At 42.2% G+C, this 21,097-nt stretch overlaps 33 non-coding genes across 33 annotated transcripts in view; all 33 read right to left on the reverse strand.

Annotated features, from left to right (window-relative positions):
• LOC142938422 (5S ribosomal RNA) overlaps window positions 1–73 on the reverse strand; it is a 119-nt gene extending 46 nt beyond the window's left edge. The window contains exon 1 of the ribosomal RNA XR_012949611.1: window positions 1–73. This exon is cut by the window's left edge and continues 46 nt beyond it. This is a non-coding gene — a ribosomal RNA (5S ribosomal RNA).
• A 254-nt stretch (window positions 74–327) lies between these two features.
• LOC142938392 (5S ribosomal RNA) lies at window positions 328–446 on the reverse strand. Its single transcript, XR_012949584.1, has one exon. It is a non-coding gene; the product is annotated as a 5S ribosomal RNA (ribosomal RNA).
• A 263-nt stretch (window positions 447–709) lies between these two features.
• On the reverse strand, window positions 710–828 carry LOC142938423 (5S ribosomal RNA). The gene has a single exon (XR_012949612.1). It is a non-coding gene; the product is annotated as a 5S ribosomal RNA (ribosomal RNA).
• Window positions 829–1,091: 263 nt separating this feature from the next.
• Window positions 1,092–1,210, reverse strand: LOC142938424 (5S ribosomal RNA). The gene has a single exon (XR_012949613.1). It is a non-coding gene; the product is annotated as a 5S ribosomal RNA (ribosomal RNA).
• Window positions 1,211–1,461: 251 nt separating this feature from the next.
• On the reverse strand, window positions 1,462–1,580 carry LOC142938425 (5S ribosomal RNA). The gene has a single exon (XR_012949614.1). It is a non-coding gene; the product is annotated as a 5S ribosomal RNA (ribosomal RNA).
• A 263-nt stretch (window positions 1,581–1,843) lies between these two features.
• Window positions 1,844–1,962, reverse strand: LOC142938426 (5S ribosomal RNA). Its single transcript, XR_012949615.1, has one exon. It is a non-coding gene; the product is annotated as a 5S ribosomal RNA (ribosomal RNA).
• Window positions 1,963–2,216: 254 nt separating this feature from the next.
• Window positions 2,217–2,335, reverse strand: LOC142938381 (5S ribosomal RNA). The gene has a single exon (XR_012949574.1). It is a non-coding gene; the product is annotated as a 5S ribosomal RNA (ribosomal RNA).
• A 251-nt stretch (window positions 2,336–2,586) lies between these two features.
• On the reverse strand, window positions 2,587–2,705 carry LOC142938427 (5S ribosomal RNA). Its single transcript, XR_012949616.1, has one exon. It is a non-coding gene; the product is annotated as a 5S ribosomal RNA (ribosomal RNA).
• A 254-nt stretch (window positions 2,706–2,959) lies between these two features.
• On the reverse strand, window positions 2,960–3,078 carry LOC142938393 (5S ribosomal RNA). Its single transcript, XR_012949585.1, has one exon. It is a non-coding gene; the product is annotated as a 5S ribosomal RNA (ribosomal RNA).
• A 263-nt stretch (window positions 3,079–3,341) lies between these two features.
• On the reverse strand, window positions 3,342–3,460 carry LOC142938428 (5S ribosomal RNA). Its single transcript, XR_012949617.1, has one exon. It is a non-coding gene; the product is annotated as a 5S ribosomal RNA (ribosomal RNA).
• A 263-nt stretch (window positions 3,461–3,723) lies between these two features.
• On the reverse strand, window positions 3,724–3,842 carry LOC142938430 (5S ribosomal RNA). The gene has a single exon (XR_012949619.1). It is a non-coding gene; the product is annotated as a 5S ribosomal RNA (ribosomal RNA).
• A 251-nt stretch (window positions 3,843–4,093) lies between these two features.
• LOC142938407 (5S ribosomal RNA) lies at window positions 4,094–4,212 on the reverse strand. Its single transcript, XR_012949599.1, has one exon. It is a non-coding gene; the product is annotated as a 5S ribosomal RNA (ribosomal RNA).
• Window positions 4,213–4,475: 263 nt separating this feature from the next.
• On the reverse strand, window positions 4,476–4,594 carry LOC142938431 (5S ribosomal RNA). The gene has a single exon (XR_012949620.1). It is a non-coding gene; the product is annotated as a 5S ribosomal RNA (ribosomal RNA).
• Window positions 4,595–4,857: 263 nt separating this feature from the next.
• Window positions 4,858–4,976, reverse strand: LOC142938432 (5S ribosomal RNA). The gene has a single exon (XR_012949621.1). It is a non-coding gene; the product is annotated as a 5S ribosomal RNA (ribosomal RNA).
• A 251-nt stretch (window positions 4,977–5,227) lies between these two features.
• Window positions 5,228–5,346, reverse strand: LOC142938433 (5S ribosomal RNA). The gene has a single exon (XR_012949622.1). It is a non-coding gene; the product is annotated as a 5S ribosomal RNA (ribosomal RNA).
• A 263-nt stretch (window positions 5,347–5,609) lies between these two features.
• LOC142938434 (5S ribosomal RNA) lies at window positions 5,610–5,728 on the reverse strand. Its single transcript, XR_012949623.1, has one exon. It is a non-coding gene; the product is annotated as a 5S ribosomal RNA (ribosomal RNA).
• A 263-nt stretch (window positions 5,729–5,991) lies between these two features.
• Window positions 5,992–6,110, reverse strand: LOC142938435 (5S ribosomal RNA). Its single transcript, XR_012949624.1, has one exon. It is a non-coding gene; the product is annotated as a 5S ribosomal RNA (ribosomal RNA).
• Window positions 6,111–12,986: 6,876 nt separating this feature from the next.
• Window positions 12,987–13,105, reverse strand: LOC142938436 (5S ribosomal RNA). The gene has a single exon (XR_012949625.1). It is a non-coding gene; the product is annotated as a 5S ribosomal RNA (ribosomal RNA).
• Window positions 13,106–13,368: 263 nt separating this feature from the next.
• Window positions 13,369–13,487, reverse strand: LOC142938437 (5S ribosomal RNA). The gene has a single exon (XR_012949626.1). It is a non-coding gene; the product is annotated as a 5S ribosomal RNA (ribosomal RNA).
• A 249-nt stretch (window positions 13,488–13,736) lies between these two features.
• LOC142938382 (5S ribosomal RNA) lies at window positions 13,737–13,855 on the reverse strand. Its single transcript, XR_012949575.1, has one exon. It is a non-coding gene; the product is annotated as a 5S ribosomal RNA (ribosomal RNA).
• A 251-nt stretch (window positions 13,856–14,106) lies between these two features.
• LOC142938438 (5S ribosomal RNA) lies at window positions 14,107–14,225 on the reverse strand. Its single transcript, XR_012949627.1, has one exon. It is a non-coding gene; the product is annotated as a 5S ribosomal RNA (ribosomal RNA).
• A 263-nt stretch (window positions 14,226–14,488) lies between these two features.
• LOC142938439 (5S ribosomal RNA) lies at window positions 14,489–14,607 on the reverse strand. Its single transcript, XR_012949628.1, has one exon. It is a non-coding gene; the product is annotated as a 5S ribosomal RNA (ribosomal RNA).
• Window positions 14,608–14,858: 251 nt separating this feature from the next.
• Window positions 14,859–14,977, reverse strand: LOC142938441 (5S ribosomal RNA). Its single transcript, XR_012949630.1, has one exon. It is a non-coding gene; the product is annotated as a 5S ribosomal RNA (ribosomal RNA).
• A 263-nt stretch (window positions 14,978–15,240) lies between these two features.
• LOC142938442 (5S ribosomal RNA) lies at window positions 15,241–15,359 on the reverse strand. The gene has a single exon (XR_012949631.1). It is a non-coding gene; the product is annotated as a 5S ribosomal RNA (ribosomal RNA).
• Window positions 15,360–15,613: 254 nt separating this feature from the next.
• On the reverse strand, window positions 15,614–15,732 carry LOC142938383 (5S ribosomal RNA). The gene has a single exon (XR_012949576.1). It is a non-coding gene; the product is annotated as a 5S ribosomal RNA (ribosomal RNA).
• A 263-nt stretch (window positions 15,733–15,995) lies between these two features.
• On the reverse strand, window positions 15,996–16,114 carry LOC142938444 (5S ribosomal RNA). Its single transcript, XR_012949632.1, has one exon. It is a non-coding gene; the product is annotated as a 5S ribosomal RNA (ribosomal RNA).
• A 254-nt stretch (window positions 16,115–16,368) lies between these two features.
• Window positions 16,369–16,487, reverse strand: LOC142938384 (5S ribosomal RNA). The gene has a single exon (XR_012949577.1). It is a non-coding gene; the product is annotated as a 5S ribosomal RNA (ribosomal RNA).
• Window positions 16,488–16,750: 263 nt separating this feature from the next.
• On the reverse strand, window positions 16,751–16,869 carry LOC142938445 (5S ribosomal RNA). Its single transcript, XR_012949633.1, has one exon. It is a non-coding gene; the product is annotated as a 5S ribosomal RNA (ribosomal RNA).
• A 263-nt stretch (window positions 16,870–17,132) lies between these two features.
• Window positions 17,133–17,251, reverse strand: LOC142938446 (5S ribosomal RNA). The gene has a single exon (XR_012949634.1). It is a non-coding gene; the product is annotated as a 5S ribosomal RNA (ribosomal RNA).
• A 263-nt stretch (window positions 17,252–17,514) lies between these two features.
• On the reverse strand, window positions 17,515–17,633 carry LOC142938451 (5S ribosomal RNA). The gene has a single exon (XR_012949639.1). It is a non-coding gene; the product is annotated as a 5S ribosomal RNA (ribosomal RNA).
• Window positions 17,634–17,887: 254 nt separating this feature from the next.
• On the reverse strand, window positions 17,888–18,006 carry LOC142938386 (5S ribosomal RNA). The gene has a single exon (XR_012949578.1). It is a non-coding gene; the product is annotated as a 5S ribosomal RNA (ribosomal RNA).
• Window positions 18,007–18,269: 263 nt separating this feature from the next.
• Window positions 18,270–18,388, reverse strand: LOC142938447 (5S ribosomal RNA). The gene has a single exon (XR_012949635.1). It is a non-coding gene; the product is annotated as a 5S ribosomal RNA (ribosomal RNA).
• A 263-nt stretch (window positions 18,389–18,651) lies between these two features.
• LOC142938453 (5S ribosomal RNA) lies at window positions 18,652–18,770 on the reverse strand. Its single transcript, XR_012949641.1, has one exon. It is a non-coding gene; the product is annotated as a 5S ribosomal RNA (ribosomal RNA).
• Window positions 18,771–21,097: the final 2,327 nt, after the last annotated feature.

Below are 21,097 nucleotides of genomic sequence, written 5' to 3' on the forward strand. Positions count from 1 at the left end.
AACCAGGCCCGACTCTGCTTAGCTTCCGAGATCGGACGAGATCGGGCACGAACAGAGAGGTATGGCCGTAAGCAAGTTTGTCTCCAACACATAGTTCTTTAAAACCTACAACAGTAGGTCAATTTTAAAACGTTAACGAACCTAAACCAGTTCATTAATTAACATTCCAATAATAAGAAAATATTGATATATTGATTGATTCTGTTTCCCTTTTTACCGTTACCCACATCTTTGTATGCATCTCTTCTTCAATCTTGCCTTTTTCTCACATATTTCTCAAGTGAAAAAGCAGCAGTGTCCTCTGCCTTTTGGAGAGAGAAGTGAAAATACTTACAGCACCTGGTATTCCCAGGCTGTCTCCCATCCAAGTACTAACCAGGCCCGACTCTGCTTAGCTGCCGAGATCGGACGAGATCGGGCACGAACAGAGAGGTATGGCCGTAAGCAAGTTTGTCTCCAACACATAGTTCTTTAAAACCTACAACAGTAGGTCAATTTTAAAACGTTAACGAACCTAAACCAGTTCATTAATTAACATTCCAATAATAAGAAAATATTGATATATTGATTGATTCTGTTTCCCTTTTTACCGTTACCCACATCTTTGAATGCATCTTTGAATGCATCTCTTCTTTAATCTTGCCTTTTTCTCATATTTCTCAAGTGAAAAGCAGCAGTGTCCTCTGCCTTTTGGAGAGAAAAGTGAAGAAAGTTACAGCACCTGGTATTCCCAGGCGGTCTCCCATCCAAGTACTAACCAGGCCCGACTCTGCTTAGCTTCCGAGATCGGACGAGATCGGGCACGAACAGAGAGGTATGGCCGTAAGCAAGTTTTTCTCCAACACATAGTTCTTTAAAACCTACAACAGTAGGTCAATTTTAAAACGTTAACGAACCTAAACCAGTTCATTAATTAACATTCCAATAATAAGAAAATATTGATATATTGATTGATTCTGTTTCCCTTTTTACCGTTACCCACATCTTTGAATGCATCTTTGAATGCATCTCTTCTTTAATCTTGCCTTTTTCTCATATTTCTCAAGTGAAAAGCAGCAGTGTCCTCTGCCTTTTGGAGAGAAAAGTGAAGAAAGTTACAGCACCTGGTATTCCCAGGCGGTCTCCCATCCAAGTACTAACCAGGCCCGACTCTGCTTAGCTTCCGAGATCGGACGAGATCGGGCACGAACAGAGAGGTATGGCCGTAAGCAAGTTTTTCTCCAACACATAGTTCTTTAAAACCTACAACAGTAGGTCAATTTTAAAACGTTAACGAACCTAAACCAGTTCATTAATTAACATTCCAATAATAAGAAAATATTGATATATTGATTGATTCTGTTTCCCTTTTTACCGTTACCCACATCTTTGAATGCATCTCTTCTTTAATCTTGCCTTTTTCTCATATTTCTCAAGTGAAAAGCAGCAGTGTCCTCTGCCTTTTGGAGAGAAAAGTGAAGAAAGTTACAGCACCTGGTATTCCCAGGCGGTCTCCCATCCAAGTACTAACCAGGCCCGACTCTGCTTAGCTTCCGAGATCGGACGAGATCGGGCACGAACAGAGAGGTATGGCCGTAAGCAAGTTTGGCTCCAACACATAGTTCTTTAAAACCTACAACAGTAGGTCAATTTTAAAGCGTTAACGAACCTAAACCAGTTCATTAATTAACATTCCAATAATAAGAAAATATTGATATATTGATTGATTCTGTTTCCCTTTTTACCGTTACCCACATCTTTGAATGCATCTTTGAATGCATCTCTTCTTTAATCTTGCCTTTTTCTCATATTCCTCAAGTGAAAAGCAGCAGTGTCCTCTGCCTTTTGGAGAGAAAAGTGAAGAAAGTTACAGCACCTGGTATTCCCAGGCGGTCTCCCATCCAAGTACTAACCAGGCCCGACTCTGCTTAGCTTCCGAGATCGGACGAGATCGGGCACGAACAGAGAGGTATGGCCGTAAGCAAGTTTGTCTCCAACACATAGTTCTTTAAAACCTACAACAGTAGGTCAATTTTAAAACGTTAACGAACCTAAACCAGTTCATTAATTAACATTCCAATAATAAGAAAATATTGATATATTGATTGATTCTGTTTCCCTTTTTACCGTTACCCACATCTTTGTATGCATCTCTTCTTCAATCTTGCCTTTTTCTCACATATTTCTCAAGTGAAAAAGCAGCAGTGTCCTCTGCCTTTTGGAGAGAGAAGTGAAAAAACTTACAGCACCTGGTATTCCCAGGCTGTCTCCCATCCAAGTACTAACCAGGCCCGACTCTGCTTAGCTTCCGAGATCGGACGAGATCGGGCACGAACAGAGAGGTATGGCCGTAAGCAAGTTTGTCTCCAACACATAGTTCTTTAAAACCTACAACAGTAGGTCAATTTTAAAACGTTAACGAACCTAAACCAGTTCATTAATTAACATTCCAATAATAAGAAAATATTGATATATTGATTGATTCTGTTTCCCTTTTTACCGTTACCCACATCTTTGAATGCATCTCTTCTTTAATCTTGCCTTTTTCTCATGTTTCTCAAGTGAAAAGCAGCAGTGTCCTCTGCCTTTTGGAGAGAAAAGTGAAGAAAGTTACAGCACCTGGTATTCCCAGGCGGTCTCCCATCCAAGTACTAACCAGGCCCGACTCTGCTTAGCTTCCGAGATCGGACGAGATCGGGCACGAACAGAGAGGTATGGCCGTAAGCAAGTTTGTCTCCAACACATAGTTCTTTAAAACCTACAACAGTAGGTCAATTTTAAAACGTTAACGAACCTAAACCAGTTCATTAATTAACATTCCAATAATAAGAAAATATTGATATATTGATTGATTCTGTTTCCCTTTTTACCGTTACCCACATCTTTGTATGCATCTCTTCTTCAATCTTGCCTTTTTCTCACATATTTCTCAAGTGAAAAAGCAGCAGTGTCCTCTGCCTTTTGGAGAGAGAAGTGAAAATACTTACAGCACCTGGTATTCCCAGGCTGTCTCCCATCCAAGTACTAACCAGGCCCGACTCTGCTTAGCTGCCGAGATCGGACGAGATCGGGCACGAACAGAGAGGTATGGCCGTAAGCAAGTTTGTCTCCAACACATAGTTCTTTAAAACCTACAACAGTAGGTCAATTTTAAAACGTTAACGAACCTAAACCAGTTCATTAATTAACATTCCAATAATAAGAAAATATTGATATATTGATTGATTCTGTTTCCCTTTTTACCGTTACCCACATCTTTGAATGCATCTTTGAATGCATCTCTTCTTTAATCTTGCCTTTTTCTCATATTTCTCAAGTGAAAAGCAGCAGTGTCCTCTGCCTTTTGGAGAGAAAAGTGAAGAAAGTTACAGCACCTGGTATTCCCAGGCGGTCTCCCATCCAAGTACTAACCAGGCCCGACTCTGCTTAGCTTCCGAGATCGGACGAGATCGGGCACGAACAGAGAGGTATGGCCGTAAGCAAGTTTTTCTCCAACACATAGTTCTTTAAAACCTACAACAGTAGGTCAATTTTAAAACGTTAACGAACCTAAACCAGTTCATTAATTAACATTCCAATAATAAGAAAATATTGATATATTGATTGATTCTGTTTCCCTTTTTACCGTTACCCACATCTTTGAATGCATCTTTGAATGCATCTCTTCTTTAATCTTGCCTTTTTCTCATATTTCTCAAGTGAAAAGCAGCAGTGTCCTCTGCCTTTTGGAGAGAAAAGTGAAGAAAGTTACAGCACCTGGTATTCCCAGGCGGTCTCCCATCCAAGTACTAACCAGGCCCGACTCTGCTTAGCTTCCGAGATCGGACGAGATCGGGCACGAACAGAGAGGTATGGCCGTAAGCAAGTTTTTCTCCAACACATAGTTCTTTAAAACCTACAACAGTAGGTCAATTTTAAAACGTTAACGAACCTAAACCAGTTCATTAATTAACATTCCAATAATAAGAAAATATTGATATATTGATTGATTCTGTTTCCCTTTTTACCGTTACCCACATCTTTGAATGCATCTCTTCTTTAATCTTGCCTTTTTCTCATATTTCTCAAGTGAAAAGCAGCAGTGTCCTCTGCCTTTTGGAGAGAAAAGTGAAGAAAGTTACAGCACCTGGTATTCCCAGGCTGTCTCCCATCCAAGTACTAACCAGGCCCGACTCTGCTTAGCTGCCGAGATCGGACGAGATCGGGCACGAACAGAGAGGTATGGCCGTAAGCAAGTTTGTCTCCAACACATAGTTCTTTAAAACCTACAACAGTAGGTCAATTTTAAAACGTTAACGAACCTAAACCAGTTCATTAATTAACATTCCAATAATAAGAAAATATTGATATATTGATTGATTCTGTTTCCCTTTTTACCGTTACCCACATCTTTGAATGCATCTTTGAATGCATCTCTTCTTTAATCTTGCCTTTTTCTCATATTTCTCAAGTGAAAAGCAGCAGTGTCCTCTGCCTTTTGGAGAGAAAAGTGAAGAAAGTTACAGCACCTGGTATTCCCAGGCGGTCTCCCATCCAAGTACTAACCAGGCCCGACTCTGCTTAGCTTCCGAGATCGGACGAGATCGGGCACGAACAGAGAGGTATGGCCGTAAGCAAGTTTTTCTCCAACACATAGTTCTTTAAAACCTACAACAGTAGGTCAATTTTAAAACGTTAACGAACCTAAACCAGTTCATTAATTAACATTCCAATAATAAGAAAATATTGATATATTGATTGATTCTGTTTCCCTTTTTACCGTTACCCACATCTTTGAATGCATCTTTGAATGCATCTCTTCTTTAATCTTGCCTTTTTCTCATATTTCTCAAGTGAAAAGCAGCAGTGTCCTCTGCCTTTTGGAGAGAAAAGTGAAGAAAGTTACAGCACCTGGTATTCCCAGGCGGTCTCCCATCCAAGTACTAACCAGGCCCGACTCTGCTTAGCTTCCGAGATCGGACGAGATCGGGCACGAACAGAGAGGTATGGCCGTAAGCAAGTTTTTCTCCAACACATAGTTCTTTAAAACCTACAACAGTAGGTCAATTTTAAAACGTTAACGAACCTAAACCAGTTCATTAATTAACATTCCAATAATAAGAAAATATTGATATATTGATTGATTCTGTTTCCCTTTTTACCGTTACCCACATCTTTGAATGCATCTCTTCTTTAATCTTGCCTTTTTCTCATATTTCTCAAGTGAAAAGCAGCAGTGTCCTCTGCCTTTTGGAGAGAAAAGTGAAGAAAGTTACAGCACCTGGTATTCCCAGGCGGTCTCCCATCCAAGTACTAACCAGGCCCGACTCTGCTTAGCTTCCGAGATCGGACGAGATCGGGCACGAACAGAGAGGTATGGCCGTAAGCAAGTTTGGCTCCAACACATAGTTCTTTAAAACCTACAACAGTAGGTCAATTTTAAAGCGTTAACGAACCTAAACCAGTTCATTAATTAACATTCCAATAATAAGAAAATATTGATATATTGATTGATTCTGTTTCCCTTTTTACCGTTACCCACATCTTTGAATGCATCTTTGAATGCATCTCTTCTTTAATCTTGCCTTTTTCTCATATTCCTCAAGTGAAAAGCAGCAGTGTCCTCTGCCTTTTGGAGAGAAAAGTGAAGAAAGTTACAGCACCTGGTATTCCCAGGCGGTCTCCCATCCAAGTACTAACCAGGCCCGACTCTGCTTAGCTTCCGAGATCGGACGAGATCGGGCACGAACAGAGAGGTATGGCCGTAAGCAAGTTTGGCTCCAACACATAGTTCTTTAAAACCTACAACAGTAGGTCAATTTTAAAACGTTAACGAACCTAAACCAGTTCATTAATTAACATTCCAATAATAAGAAAATATTGATATATTGATTGATTCTGTTTCCCTTTTTACCGTTACCCACATCTTTGAATGCATCTTTGAATGCATCTCTTCTTTAATCTTGCCTTTTTCTCATATTCCTCAAGTGAAAAGCAGCAGTGTCCTCTGCCTTTTGGAGAGAAAAGTGAAGAAAGTTACAGCACCTGGTATTCCCAGGCGGTCTCCCATCCAAGTACTAACCAGGCCCGACTCTGCTTAGCTTCCGAGATCGGACGAGATCGGGCACGAACAGAGAGGTATGGCCGTAAGCAAGTTTGGCTCCAACACATAGTTCTTTAAAACCTACAACAGTAGGTCAATTTTAAAACGTTAACGAACCTAAACCAGTTCATTAATTAACATTCCAATAATAAGAAAATATTGATATATTGATTGATTCTGTTTCCCTTTTTACCGTTACCCACATCTTTGTATGCATCTCTTCTTCAATCTTGCCTTTTTCTCACATATTTCTCAAGTGAAAAAGCAGCAGTGTCCTCTGCCTTTTGGAGAGAGAAGTGAAAAAACTTACAGCACCTGGTATTCCCAGGCTGTCTCCCATCCAAGTACTAACCAGGCCCGACTCTGCTTAGCTTCCGAGATCTGACGAGATCGGGCACGAACAGATTTTTTTTTTATTTATTTATTATCAAAAATACAAAATTTTTTACAATCAACATTTTACCACTTACTCTTCAATACAAGAACACATGACACTTGTACAAACATAATAACAAAAAATAAACCCTCCACGCTAATACTAACTATAAATTCAAACACTTAACACTGATCCCAACCCATAAGTCAAAAAACAACGAAAATAAACCTCCCCATAACTCAAAGAGACACATACCAATTTTGTACTCATACTCAGACATAATGTAACCAACAAAAATAATCCCCAATGATAATTAGCCATAACACAGATTCTAACCAAAATCTAACACAACCTCTCCACTCTTCCCAATCGCAACAAAGGTGCTACCCTCAATAAACCCCTCCTGAAACTCTTCCTCCTTGACATAGCTATGTAATATGTTTACATCTCTTTTCATAATATTTTTAAACACACTCCATACTTCTACTCTCCTTTTCTCGTAATGCGCTACATTCCTCCTTAGCTTGACTGCAAACCTTGCATGGCTTAGCGTGTAGTTCAACAAGTTGACATTACTTCCTTTCCTTTTAGCAACCGCACCAAACAACCACAGCTCCTTCCACCCTATTTTCTCCACAAATTCCCCTTTCCAACATCTGCTTATCAACTCTTTCACTTTCCCAAAGTACACAGCCAACTCCCCACATTCCACAAACTCATGCAGACATGTCTCCACTTCCACCTGACAGACATCACACTGCTTCCTCACATCCAGATTAAATTGACTTATTATTAGATTGTTAAACACCCTATTGTGACGCAGTAGGAAATCAAAATGCTCACATTCAACACTATTCCATTTCACTCTCAGGTTCAGCCACATCCTTTTTACATCCATATCGGTCATTACTTTTTCCCATACCTTCTCTGCAGCCGGTCTTCTTACCTCTTTCATTCTTAAACATCTGTACATTACTCTCGTTTTCACATTCGCCAGGCTTACTATCCTTTCTCCTTCCCCCACATACATTTCCACCCCTTCTCCTCCACTCCCCACCGCCTCACTCTCAATCATTCTCACCCATTCTCTCAGCATCCCCTTCTTTATCTTCTCCACCACATCCACCGCTGTGCCTAACCACATTTCATCACCCCTTTCTCTCACCTCATCTACCACTACCTGAGCCCTCATGAACCCTGGTACATACTCGTACACTAAATCCCTCACCTTCCTAAAACCTGCTCTCCACATCTCCAAGTTATAAATTGTGCTCCCCTCAAATGTGATTTTGGGATTTAGAAACAATGGTTGCTCCCACACCTGTTTTACATTTTTGCATTGAAACTGCACATGTTTTACAAACTCTCCCCATGCTCCCAGCATCTCTTTATAGAACTCAGACACCTCACTCAACATACCTTTCTTCAGTTCCATAAATATTCCACTTTCTCCACAACCCCCACATTTATTAATTGCTTCTTTCAGAAACAGCTTCCATACATGATCTTTCTTGTCCTTTACATATCTTGTCATCATTTTCAACCGAAGTGCATTCTTTTTCTTTTCTAAATTAATCAGCTTCAACCCACCATCCTTGTATTCGTTTTCCATCACTTCCCTGGCTATTCTGACACCTCTCCCACCCCAGAGAAACTCACTCACCATTTTCTCTGTCTCCTTTAGCACTCGCTCAGGCACATCCAACACAGTCATTGCATACACAAGTTTGCTCATTATCAGGCCATTCACTACCACCACTTTCCCCTTCAACTTCAACTTCCTAAGTCTCCAAAACCTTAATGTCTTCTTTATGCTATTCATTATCCCTTCATACTGCATGTCTCTCCCTTCTCTGCCTTCAACCCCTAAATTCACCCCTAACACCCTAAAATAGTCCTTCCTCTCTTTCAATCCTATATCCTTCCTCCTTTCTCCATTGACTCCAACATACATCATTTCTGACTTTTCTATGTTTAGCTTTGCTCCTGATGCTCTACCATAAACTCCTACACTTTGTAAAACCTCAAGGACACTTTCACTGTCTTGTACTGTTACTGTTGTGTCGTCCGCATACTGGTATAATAGACTCACTTGCCCTCCTGGTAAGTCTATGCCTCTGACCTTTTTATTTTGCTTCAGCAGTGCAGCTAGTGGCTCTGCCGACAGTGAGTACAGCAGGGCCGACAGTGGACACCCTTGTCTAACCGACCTCTCTAATCTGAAATTACCTGTGACTATCCCATTAATTTTGACGCAACTAACAGCTTTATCATACAATCTTTTGATCCATCCTACTAACTGCTGCCCAAACCCTACTTTTCCTAATACTCCATACAGGTATCCATGATCTACCCTATCAAATGCTTTGTTCAAATCTAAACTCATCACTATCCCCCCCTCCCCTCCCTTCATGTGTTCTATTGTGTCCCTAATGCTGCTGATTGTGTCTGCTATATCCCTCCCTGGTATACTGTAAGCCTGCGTGCTTCCCACTATTGTCCCTATCACCCTCTTAATCCTATTTGCTAGCACTCTTGCTAGTATTTTATAGTCACTGTTTAAACAGCTAAGCGGCCTATAGTTTTCAAGTCTATCCCTACTCCCTTTCTTATATATAATACTAACTAACCCTGTCGCCATACTAACCGGCATCTCGTCCTTCTCTTCTATCCATTTAAACAATCTGTCCAACAGTGGCGCTAGTTCCTCTTTAAACTCTATGTAAAACTCTCCCACTAACCCATCTAGCCCTGGACTCTTATTCCTGCCTAACCCTAATATGGCTGCCTCTATTTCACCTATCCTTATCTCTCCTTCGCACATCTCCTTCGCATCTTCGCTCATCTTAGTCTCCATTTTCTCCAGCACATGTTTCATGCACTCTTCATCAACCTCTTCTTTCCTAAATAGTTCACTATAAAATTCTTCTACTCTTCCAACTATCCCTACAAAATCCGTTATCTTTTCTCCATTTTTCCCTTCCACCTGCTCCAAATAATTATTTTTCTGTTTCGCCCTCTCTAAACCTAAAAAGAATGCTGTACATTTCTCTCCCTCAACCACATATCTAGCCCTACTTCTAACTATTGCCCCCATGCATCTCTTCTGTTCTACCTCCTCCAGCTCATTTTTAATTTTATTATACCGTTCTAATGCGTGCCCTACCCCCTGGTCCACCCTCTCTGCTTCTCTAACTAACTCTTCCTTTAGTCTCCTTTCCCTCCCTCTTTCCCTTCTATTCCTATCCCTGCTGTAGCTCATGCTCAAATTCTTTAGCTCCTCCTTCATCTCCTCCCACCATCTCCCCATATCCTCCTCATACATACTCTCATTCTTTCTCACCATTATACATTCTCTCACCTTTTCCTTGAAACTTTCTTCTTTGAGCAACATCCCATTCAGGCACCACACACCTCCCCCCCTCCTCTCACACCCATGCCCTAATCTAAATTTTAGCACCACGTGGTCACTAAGAGTAGTTACCTTGTAATCAATTCCCCCCATTTTACTTGCTAGACTCTCCGTACTCAAAACTAAATCAATCCTACTCTGTTTTAATTCCCCTTTCACCATCTGTCTCCTTGTAAATACGCGCCCTCTTGGGTTCTTTTCCCTCCACACATCTACCAGTCCATTCGCTCTCATTACCTCCTTCAATACTCTTCTTGAGGAGTCGCTTTTGAAACACACACTTGCAGATGCATCCAGCCTTCCACACCACACATTAAAGTCACCCACAATTACACATTCTTTCCCGCACATTCCCGCCATCCTCTCAAAAAACTCCCTTCTCTCCTTTTCCTCATTTGGTGCATACACATTCAACATTTTCAATTTCTTACCCAGGTGTTCAAAAGTAATCCCTATCACTCTCCCATCACCATCATCCTCACATTTCCTCACATTCTCAACCTCTCCCCTTTTAACCAAAATAGCCACTCCCCTAGAATAAATGTCCCCATTGTTTACATACACATCTCCCATCCACTCTCTCTCTAACTCCTTCACACATTTTTCATCCCAGTGTGTCTCCTGCAAACATATAATGTCAGCCTCACACAACATCAAGGCTTGGTTTCGCCTATAACTAGTCCTAAGACTATTTGCATTAAAAGAAGCAACAGCCACCATTAATAACCAAAACATGTTGTTATTTTTTCAGTGCTTTCTTCCGATTATCAGACCCTTTTATAAGCTCTCCATCCCTTTTCCTCACCCTTTGGCCCTTCTCGATGTCCATGTCTGAGTCCGAGGGTTCACTTAATAGCAGCGGGGAGCCGCAGTTCCCGATGTCTTGAGGAACAAAGCTGTCCAGGGAAGACCCCATCGCCGCCTTTTCCTCAGCCCTCTTTCGCAGCTCGACCTCTGCGCCTTCCAATAGCACTGCCTTCGTTTTCCTCGCAGCCAGTCTCCCCACTCGGGCCTTGCCCGGCTTGGTCTGGACTTGCTCCTTCAGCCTGGCACTGGCTCGTGCCTCTCCCACCTTTAGCTCCGGCTGGCTGGGCACCGGCCTTGGCCCACTCAGATCAATCTGGCTGGACGCCGTCTCCGGCACCTCCACTATTTCAGTTCTCCTCCCTGCATCGGTCATACTCCGTGGCTTCATCACCACGCCTGCTGCTGTCACTGGCTCCACCGCTGCACCTGCCCTTGTCACTGGCTCCACAGCTGCACCTGCCCTTGTCACTGGCTCCACAGCTGCACCTGCCCTTGTCACTGGCTCCACAACTGCACCTGCCTCTTTCGCTGGCGCCATAGCTGCACCTGCCGTTGTCACTGGCTCCACAGTTGCACCTGCTTTCACCGCTGTAGTCTCTGCCATACAGGCTGCAGGCTTCGGCCTCATTACAGCCGTAGTCATCGCCGTTCCCTCTTTGTTCAGCTCGCTCACACAGGTCCCCGCAGCAGCCTCATCATCCTCTTCCTCCTCCATCTCCTCCTCCTCCTCCTCCTCCTCCTCGTCCACGTCCTCCTCCACGGTGCCAGTGCTCGACATACCGTCGTCGCTCTGCACCTCCTCCTCCTCCTCCTCCTCCTCCTCCACAGTCCCCACCATCTCCTCTTCTGTCACCTCCACATGGCACACACAGCTGTCCGGTGCCCGCTTACATCCCTTGCATTTGTTAGTCTTTCGTGTGGAACACTCCCTAGAAAAATGCCCTTGCTCTCCGCAGGTGTAGCATGTGAACTCAGGGCATTCTCTTTGAACATGCCCAGGCTGCATGCAGAGCCTACATATTTTGGTCTGCCTGTCATGAATTACCCGGAAATACTCCGAGCCCAGCACCGTGTTAAATTTTGTAGAATATGGTAGCGAACGAACTCTTTCGTTAAATTTAACTCGTAGAAATCGAGTGCCGTCCGTCACCTTAGAGCCTGGCCACATTCTGCGTCTAATAGGTGACATAGGCGTTACCCCCCAGCTATCCAGTCTCAAAAAGATATCATTGTCTCTGATATAATAGGGCAGATTGAGAAAAGAGACGATGAGCTCGTCGTTAGTGATCTCTCTAGCATGAACCCTCGTTTCCCCAATCTTAAAACCCTCCATCAGTTTTTTCTTACCCGTTATGTTGCTCATTGTGAGTTCAAACTTCTTTTGGCCGAGCACTCTGCATGCCAGTAACTCACCGCACAACCTCTGCACATGTCTGATGAGCTCGATAGCACTCATAGTCTCTCCACCCTCCATCTCCACGTTCACAGTTAGGCTCCGTGAGGACCGTTCCTCCGTTCTTGTAACAGCATCGCTGCCGTCTCCATTCTTTGTCAGTTCTCCCGTTCTTTTAACAGCGTCACTGCTGTCACCATTCTTCGTCAGTTCTTCCACACCTTTGGCACCACCACTGCCCCCGTTCTCCGTCAGTTCTACTGTACCGTTGGCAACACCACGGCCCTCTCCGCCCACCACCAAGCCGCTGGGGTTATCCGTAAGAGTTAAAGTGAGTTCATTCCAGGTCGGGTTTACCGGGTGGTCCGCCATCTTGGGGAAAAAAAAAAAGGACTAAAAGCGCCCCCCAAAAAAAAAACACGGGGGATAGCTCACAAAACACGGAAAAAAACGCTTCCCCCCGCTCAGTGAGACACTGACGGGGGTACTACTGACACAATCAGCTGAGCAAAACCAAAAAATAAACCTTCTCTTAGGGCATGTAAAACAAACAAAAGGAGAGAGAGATAAGAGGAGAAAACAAAGCACAGCCGTGTGCTTCCTCCAAGGAGGAAGTAGCTCTCACCCACAATGCACTCTGGTCTGAAACAGGACAGAGAGGTATGGCCGTAAGCAAGTTTGTCTCCAACACATAGTTCTTTAAAACCTACAACAGTAGGTCAATTTTAAAACGTTAACGAACCTAAACCAGTTCATTAATTAACATTCCAATAATAAGAAAATATTGATATATTGATTGATTCTGTTTCCCTTTTTACCGTTACCCACATCTTTGAATGCATCTTTGAATGCATCTCTTCTTTAATCTTGCCTTTTTCTCATATTTCTCAAGTGAAAAGCAGCAGTGTCCTCTGCCTTTTGGAGAGAAAAGTGAAGAAAGTTACAGCACCTGGTATTCCCAGGCGGTCTCCCATCCAAGTACTAACCAGGCCCGACTCTGCTTAGCTTCCGAGATCGGACGAGATCGGGCACGAACAGAGAGGTATGGCCGTAAGCAAGTTTGGCTCCAACACATAGTTCTTTAAAACCTACAACAGTAGGTCAATTTTAAAACGTTAACGAACCTAAACCAGTTCATTAATTAACATTCCAATAATAAGAAAATATTGACATTTTGATTGATTCTGTTTCCCTTTTTACCGTTACCCACATCTTTGAATGCATCTTTGAATGCATCTCTTCTTTAATCTTGCCTTTTTCTCATATTTCTCAAGTGAAAAGCAGCAGTGTCCTCTGCCTTTTGGAGAGAAAAGTGAAGAAAGTTACAGCACCTGGTATTCCCAGGCGGTCTCCCATCCAAGTACTAACCAGGCCCGACTCTGCTTAGCTTCCGAGATCGGACGAGATCGGGCACGAACAGAGAGGTATGGCCGTAAGCAAGTTTTTCTCCAACACATAGTTCTTTAAAACCTACAACAGTAGGTCAATTTTAAAACGTTAACGAACCTAAACCAGTTCATTAATTAACATTCCAATAATAAGAAAATATTGATATATTGATTGATTCTGTTTCCCTTTTTACCGTTACCCACATCTTTGAATGCATCTCTTCTTTAATCTTGCCTTTTTCTCATATTTCTCAAGTGAAAAGCAGCAGTGTCCTCTGCCTTTTGGAGAGAAGTGAAAAAACTTACAGCACCTGGTATTCCCAGGCTGTCTCCCATCCAAGTACTAACCAGGCCCGACTCTGCTTAGCTTCCGAGATCGGACGAGATCGGGCACGAACAGAGAGGTATGGCCGTAAGCAAGTTTGTCTCCAACACATAGTTCTTTAAAACCTACAACAGTAGGTCAATTTTAAAACGTTAACGAACCTAAACCAGTTCATTAATTAACATTCCAATAATAAGAAAATATTGATATATTGATTGATTCTGTTTCCCTTTTTACCGTTACCCACATCTTTGAATGCATCTCTTCTTTAATCTTGCCTTTTTCTCATATTTCTCAAGTGAAAAGCAGCAGTGTCCTCTGCCTTTTGGAGAGAAAAGTGAAGAAAGTTACAGCACCTGGTATTCCCAGGCGGTCTCCCATCCAAGTACTAACCAGGCCCGACTCTGCTTAGCTTCCGAGATCGGACGAGATCGGGCACGAACAGAGAGGTATGGCCGTAAGCAAGTTTGGCTCCAACACATAGTTCTTTAAAACCTACAACAGTAGGTCAATTTTAAAACGTTAACGAACCTAAACCAGTTCATTAATTAACATTCCAATAATAAGAAAATATTGATATATTGATTGATTCTGTTTCCCTTTTTACCGTTACCCACATCTTTGAATGCATCTTTGAATGCATCTCTTCTTTAATCTTGCCTTTTTCTCATATTTCTCAAGTGAAAAGCAGCAGTGTCCTCTGCCTTTTGGAGAGAAAAGTGAAGAAAGTTACAGCACCTGGTATTCCCAGGCGGTCTCCCATCCAAGTACTAACCAGGCCCGACTCTGCTTAGCTTCCGAGATCGGACGAGATCGGGCACGAACAGAGAGGTATGGCCGTAAGCAAGTTTTTCTCCAACACATAGTTCTTTAAAACCTACAACAGTAGGTCAATTTTAAAACGTTAACGAACCTAAACCAGTTCATTAATTAACATTCCAATAATAAGAAAATATTGATATATTGATTGATTCTGTTTCCCTTTTTACCGTTACCCACATCTTTGAATGCATCTCTTCTTTAATCTTGCCTTTTTCTCATATTTCTCAAGTGAAAAGCAGCAGTGTCCTCTGCCTTTTGGAGAGAAAAGTGAAGAAAGTTACAGCACCTGGTATTCCCAGGCGGTCTCCCATCCAAGTACTAACCAGGCCCGACTCTGCTTAGCTTCCGAGATCGGACGAGATCGGGCACGAACAGAGAGGTATGGCCGTAAGCAAGTTTGGCTCCAACACATAGTTCTTTAAAACCTACAACAGTAGGTCAATTTTAAAGCGTTAACGAACCTAAACCAGTTCATTAATTAACATTCCAATAATAAGAAAATATTGATATATTGATTGATTCTGTTTCCCTTTTTACCGTTACCCACATCTTTGAATGCATCTTTGAATGCATCTCTTCTTTAATCTTGCCTTTTTCTCATATTCCTCAAGTGAAAAGCAGCAGTGTCCTCTGCCTTTTGGAGAGAAAAGTGAAGAAAGTTACAGCACCTGGTATTCCCAGGCGGTCTCCCATCCAAGTACTAACCAGGCCCGACTCTGCTTAGCTTCCGAGATCGGACGAGATCGGGCACGAACAGAGAGGTATGGCCGTAAGCAAGTTTGGCTCCAACACATAGTTCTTTAAAACCTACAACAGTAGGTCAATTTTAAAACGTTAACGAACCTAAACCAGTTCATTAATTAACATTCCAATAATAAGAAAATATTGATATATTGATTGATTCTGTTTCCCTTTTTACCGTTACCCACATCTTTGTATGCATCTCTTCTTCAATCTTGCCTTTTTCTCACATATTTCTCAAGTGAAAAAGCAGCAGTGTCCTCTGCCTTTTGGAGAGAGAAGTGAAAAAACTTACAGCACCTGGTATTCCCAGGCTGTCTCCCATCCAAGTACTAACCAGGCCCGACTCTGCTTAGCTTCCGAGATCGGACGAGATCGGGCACGAACAGAGAGGTATGGCCGTAAGCAAGTTTGTCTCCAACACATAGTTCTTTAAAACCTACAACAGTAGGTCAATTTTAAAGCGTTAACGAACCTAAACCAGTTCATTAATTAACATTCCAATAATAAGAAAATATTGATATATTGATTGATTCTGTTTCCCTTTTTACCGTTACCCACATCTTTGAATGCATCTTTGAATGCATCTCTTCTTTAATCTTGCCTTTTTCTCATATTCCTCAAGTGAAAAGCAGCAGTGTCCTCTGCCTTTTGGAGAGAAAAGTGAAGAAAGTTACAGCACCTGGTATTCCCAGGCGGTCTCCCATCCAAGTACTAACCAGGCCCGACTCTGCTTAGCTTCCGAGATCGGACGAGATCGGGCACGAACAGAGAGGTATGGCCGTAAGCAAGTTTGGCTCCAACACATAGTTCTTTAAAACCTACAACAGTAGGTCAATTTTAAAACGTTAACGAACCTAAACCAGTTCATTAATTAACATTCCAATAATAAGAAAATATTGATATATTGATTGATTCTGTTTCCCTTTTTACCGTTACCCACATCTTTGTATGCATCTCTTCTTCAATCTTGCCTTTTTCTCACATATTTCTCAAGTGAAAAAGCAGCAGTGTCCTCTGCCTTTTGGAGAGAGAAGTGAAAAAACTTACAGCACCTGGTATTCCCAGGCTGTCTCCCATCCAAGTACTAACCAGGCCCGACTCTGCTTAGCTTCCGAGATCGGACGAGATCGGGCACGAACAGAGAGGTATGGCCGTAAGCAAGTTTGTCTCCAACACATAGTTCTTTAAAACCTACAACAGTAGGTCAATTTTAAAACGTTAACGAACCTAAACCAGTTCATTAATTAACATTCCAATAATAAGAAAATATTGATATATTGATTGATTCTGTTTCCCTTTTTACCGTTACCCACATCTTTGAATGCATCTTTGAATGCATCTCTTCTTTAATCTTGCCTTTTTCTCATATTTCTCAAGTGAAAAGCAGCAGTGTCCTCTGCCTTTTGGAGAGAAAAGTGAAGAAAGTTACAGCACCTGGTATTCCCAGGCGGTCTCCCATCCAAGTACTAACCAGGCCCGACTCTGCTTAGCTTCCGAGATCGGACGAGATCGGGCACGAACAGAGAGGTATGGCCGTAAGCAAGTTTGGCTCCAACACATAGTTCTTTAAAACCTACAACAGTAGGTCAATTTTAAAGCGTTAACGAACCTAAACCAGTTCATTAATTAACATTCCAATAATAAGAAAATATTGATATATTGATTGATTCTGTTTCCCTTTTTACCGTTACCCACATCTTTGAATGCATCTTTGAATGCATCTCTTCTTTAATCTTGCCTTTTTCTCATATTTCTCAAGTGAAAAGCAGCAGTGTCCTCTGCCTTTTGGAGAGAAAAGTGAAGAAAGTTACAGCACCTGGTATTCCCAGGCGGTCTCCCATCCAAGTACTAACCAGGCCCGACTCTGCTTAGCTTCCGAGATCGGACGAGATCGGGCACGAACAGAGAGGTATGGCCGTAAGCAAGTTTGGCTCCAACACATAGTTCTTTAAAACCTACAACAGTAGGTCAATTTTAAAGCGTTAACGAACCTAAACCAGTTCATTAATTAACATTCCAATAATAAGAAAATATTGATATATTGATTGATTCTGTTTCCCTTTTTACCGTTACCCACATCTTTGAATGCATCTTTGAATGCATCTCTTCTTTAATCTTGCCTTTTTCTCATATTCCTCAAGTGAAAAGCAGCAGTGTCCTCTGCCTTTTGGAGAGAAAAGTGAAGAAAGTTACAGCACCTGGTATTCCCAGGCGGTCTCCCATCCAAGTACTAATCAGGCCCGACTCTGCTTAGCTTCCGAGATCGGACGAGATCGGGCACGAACAGAGAGGTATGGCCGTAAGCAAGTTTGGCTCCAACACATAGTTCTTTAAAACCTACAACAGTAGGTCAATTTTAAAACGTTAACGAACCTAAACCAGTTCATTAATTAACATTCCAATAATAAGAAAATATTGATATATTGATTGATTCTGTTTCCCTTTTTACCGTTACCCACATCTTTGTATGCATCTCTTCTTCAATCTTGCCTTTTTCTCACATATTTCTCAAGTGAAAAAGCAGCAGTGTCCTCTGCCTTTTGGAGAGAGAAGTGAAAAAACTTACAGCACCTGGTATTCCCAGGCTGTCTCCCATCCAAGTACTAACCAGGCCCGACTCTGCTTAGCTTCCGAGATCGGACGAGATCGGGCACGAACAGAGAGGTATGGCCGTAAGCAAGTTTGTCTCCAACACATAGTTCTTTAAAACCTACAACAGTAGGTCAATTTTAAAACGTTAACGAACCTAAACCAGTTCATTAATTAACATTCCAATAATAAGAAAATATTGATATATTGATTGATTCTGTTTCCCTTTTTACCGTTACCCACATCTTTGAATGCATCTTTGAATGCATCTCTTCTTTAATCTTGCCTTTTTCTCATATTTCTCAAGTGAAAAGCAGCAGTGTCCTCTGCCTTTTGGAGAGAAAAGTGAAGAAAGTTACAGCACCTGGTATTCCCAGGCGGTCTCCCATCCAAGTACTAACCAGGCCCGACTCTGCTTAGCTTCCGAGATCGGACGAGATCGGGCACGAACAGAGAGGTATGGCCGTAAGCAAGTTTGGCTCCAACACATAGTTCTTTAAAACCTACAACAGTAGGTCAATTTTAAAGCGTTAACGAACCTAAACCAGTTCATTAATTAACATTCCAATAATAAGAAAATATTGATATATTGATTGATTCTGTTTCCCTTTTTACCGTTACCCACATCTTTGAATGCATCTTTGAATGCATCTCTTCTTTAATCTTGCCTTTTTCTCATATTCCTCAAGTGAAAAGCAGCAGTGTCCTCTGCCTTTTGGAGAGAAAAGTGAAGAAAGTTACAGCACCTGGTATTCCCAGGCGGTCTCCCATCCAAGTACTAATCAGGCCCGACTCTGCTTAGCTTCCGAGATCGGACGAGATCGGGCACGAACAGAGAGGTATGGCCGTAAGCAAGTTTGGCTCCAACACATAGTTCTTTAAAACCTACAACAGTAGGTCAATTTTAAAACGTTAACGAACCTAAACCAGTTCATTAATTAACATTCCAATAATAAGAAAATATTGATATATTGATTGATTCTGTTTCCCTTTTTACCGTTACCCACATCTTTGAATGCATCTTTGAATGCATCTCTTCTTTAATCTTGCCTTTTTCTCATATTTCTCAAGTGAAAAGCAGCAGTGTCCTCTGCCTTTTGGAGAGAAAAGTGAAGAAAGTTACAGCACCTGGTATTCCCAGGCGGTCTCCCATCCAAGTACTAACCAGGCCCGACTCTGCTTAGCTTCCGAGATCGGACGAGATCGGGCACGAATTTTTTTTTCTCTTGTTTTTATTATCAAAAATACAACATGTTAAATTTTTGCACACATTCAAACACAAACTCCTTTTTTTTTTTTCTTTTTTTTTTTTTTCTTTTTTTTTTTTCAAAACAGCCATTGGCTATTTAACAAATAAGGTAGAAATAAACCCTCAAAACAAAGTTCTAAATTAGATTTCAGATACTTGACATTTACCCAAACCCGCAAACCCAATCAATAAAATGAAACCGCCCCATAAATTAACTGACAGAAAGCTGTTTTTACTTACAACAAATGACAAAAGATGAACAAAAATACACCCCAAAATTAGTTTAAACATATTTACAATCAAAACGTTTATTTAATCATACAACACACCTAAACCCGCACAAACCAATCAACAAAACCCAAAAAACACCCCACTATACTAACCCTCAGAAATTAAAAACCAGACCCCCACCCTCCCCAACCTTACACAAAGCTGTTCTACTAATGAACAGCTCGGTGAACACCTCCTCCCTACAGGCGTGCAGCAGTCCCAAGTGAGCCTTCAAAAGATTTTTGAAGAGTTCTTTTACATTCACTTGTTTACTTTCAAACAACGCATAATTCCTCCTTAGGACTGCTGCATGCCTGGCGAAAGCGAGGAGCGTGTTCACCTGCATCGTAATGCCCCCTCTGCCCTGCCTGGGGAGGCCGAAGAGCCACACCCAGTCCCACTCTGTCAGTTGCGCCGCAGTAGCACCACAGCCAGTTTTTAAAAACTGACAGACATATGTTTTAAAACCACTAAGAGCACCACATCTCAGTATGAGGTGCTCGAAATCCTCGTCCTCCAGTCCACAGACTGGGCAAAGCCGCTGAAATTTCAGCTTGTGTATCTGATGCAGGACAATGCTAGTGTAGAACCTCCTGTGCCTCAGTTTAAAGTCCGTGTTAAATACTGTATGCGATAAAAAAGGTATTGCCAGGTTGCACCAAATGGATGTTACAGTTTTGGTGGGGAATATGGCTGCCCATCTAAGTTCTGCTGCGGGTCTTTTAATCAGCTTTTGAATCAAAATATCATAAATAACTTTAGTCTTTATTTGAGGAAGTGGAGTGGACTTCGCCCCTTGGCACAGGAGGAAATTCACAGCATCATCCTGCATCAGAATACCACGAGAAGTCAGCGTACGCCAACTTTTTTCCACCCCTTGGGTGATGCTCATCCCTAAGTCCATTATTTGTTTAGTTTTGAACGCCCCTCCCGCCCTCTTCAGTCCCATAAGTGTTTTGTTTTTATCAAAAAATAAAAATTCACCCCCTCTCCCACAGACGCCCCCCAGCGTTGTCAGGCCCGCCTCACGGAGGGCCTTAGACGCTAGGGGTCTGCCTTTGTGGGAGAAGAAGGGCGAATTTAGGAAAGGCAACCGAATCACATGCTCTTTATATTCTACGTCAGGTCTAAGGTGGGGCAGAAATTTGTCCCAAGCCTCCAGCACTTCACGGTAGAACCCCGGAAAGCCTCCTGTGACATTTCTGGGAGAGAAGGCGTACAAATTGTAGCTGCTCCTCTCACCATACTTTGCCAGGAGACCTGCCAAGGTATCTTTCCATGGGTGCTGCCTCTTCGAATCCAAAAACCGGCCTATCAATTTAACCCTAAGTGCATCTCTTTTTGCACTTATGTCAATCAGGTCTAAGCCCCCCTCCCTTTTTTTTGCGATTAAAGTCTTACGAGCGATCATATTGCCCTGCGCCTTCCACAAGAAAGAAGAGATCACGCTGTTTAAAGAATTTAAAGCCCAACTCGGCAGCTCGCAAGACCCCAAAATGTGATTCATTTTGGACAGAATTAGAGCATTAGATACGATTACCTTCCCTCTTATGGTCAGCCCTCGGGCCTTCCACAGGTTACAGGTATTACGTATTCTTATTAGAAGCTCTTGCCAGTTCCGGTCTCTAGCTTTAATGCTATCTTTACCTATATAAATACCA

Source organism: Anarhichas minor, unplaced genomic scaffold (assembly GCF_050575085.1).
Source record: "Anarhichas minor isolate MPS153535 unplaced genomic scaffold, ASM5057508v1 ptg000085l, whole genome shotgun sequence".
In the NCBI taxonomy this organism is placed as follows: domain Eukaryota; kingdom Metazoa; phylum Chordata; class Actinopteri; order Perciformes; family Anarhichadidae; genus Anarhichas; species Anarhichas minor.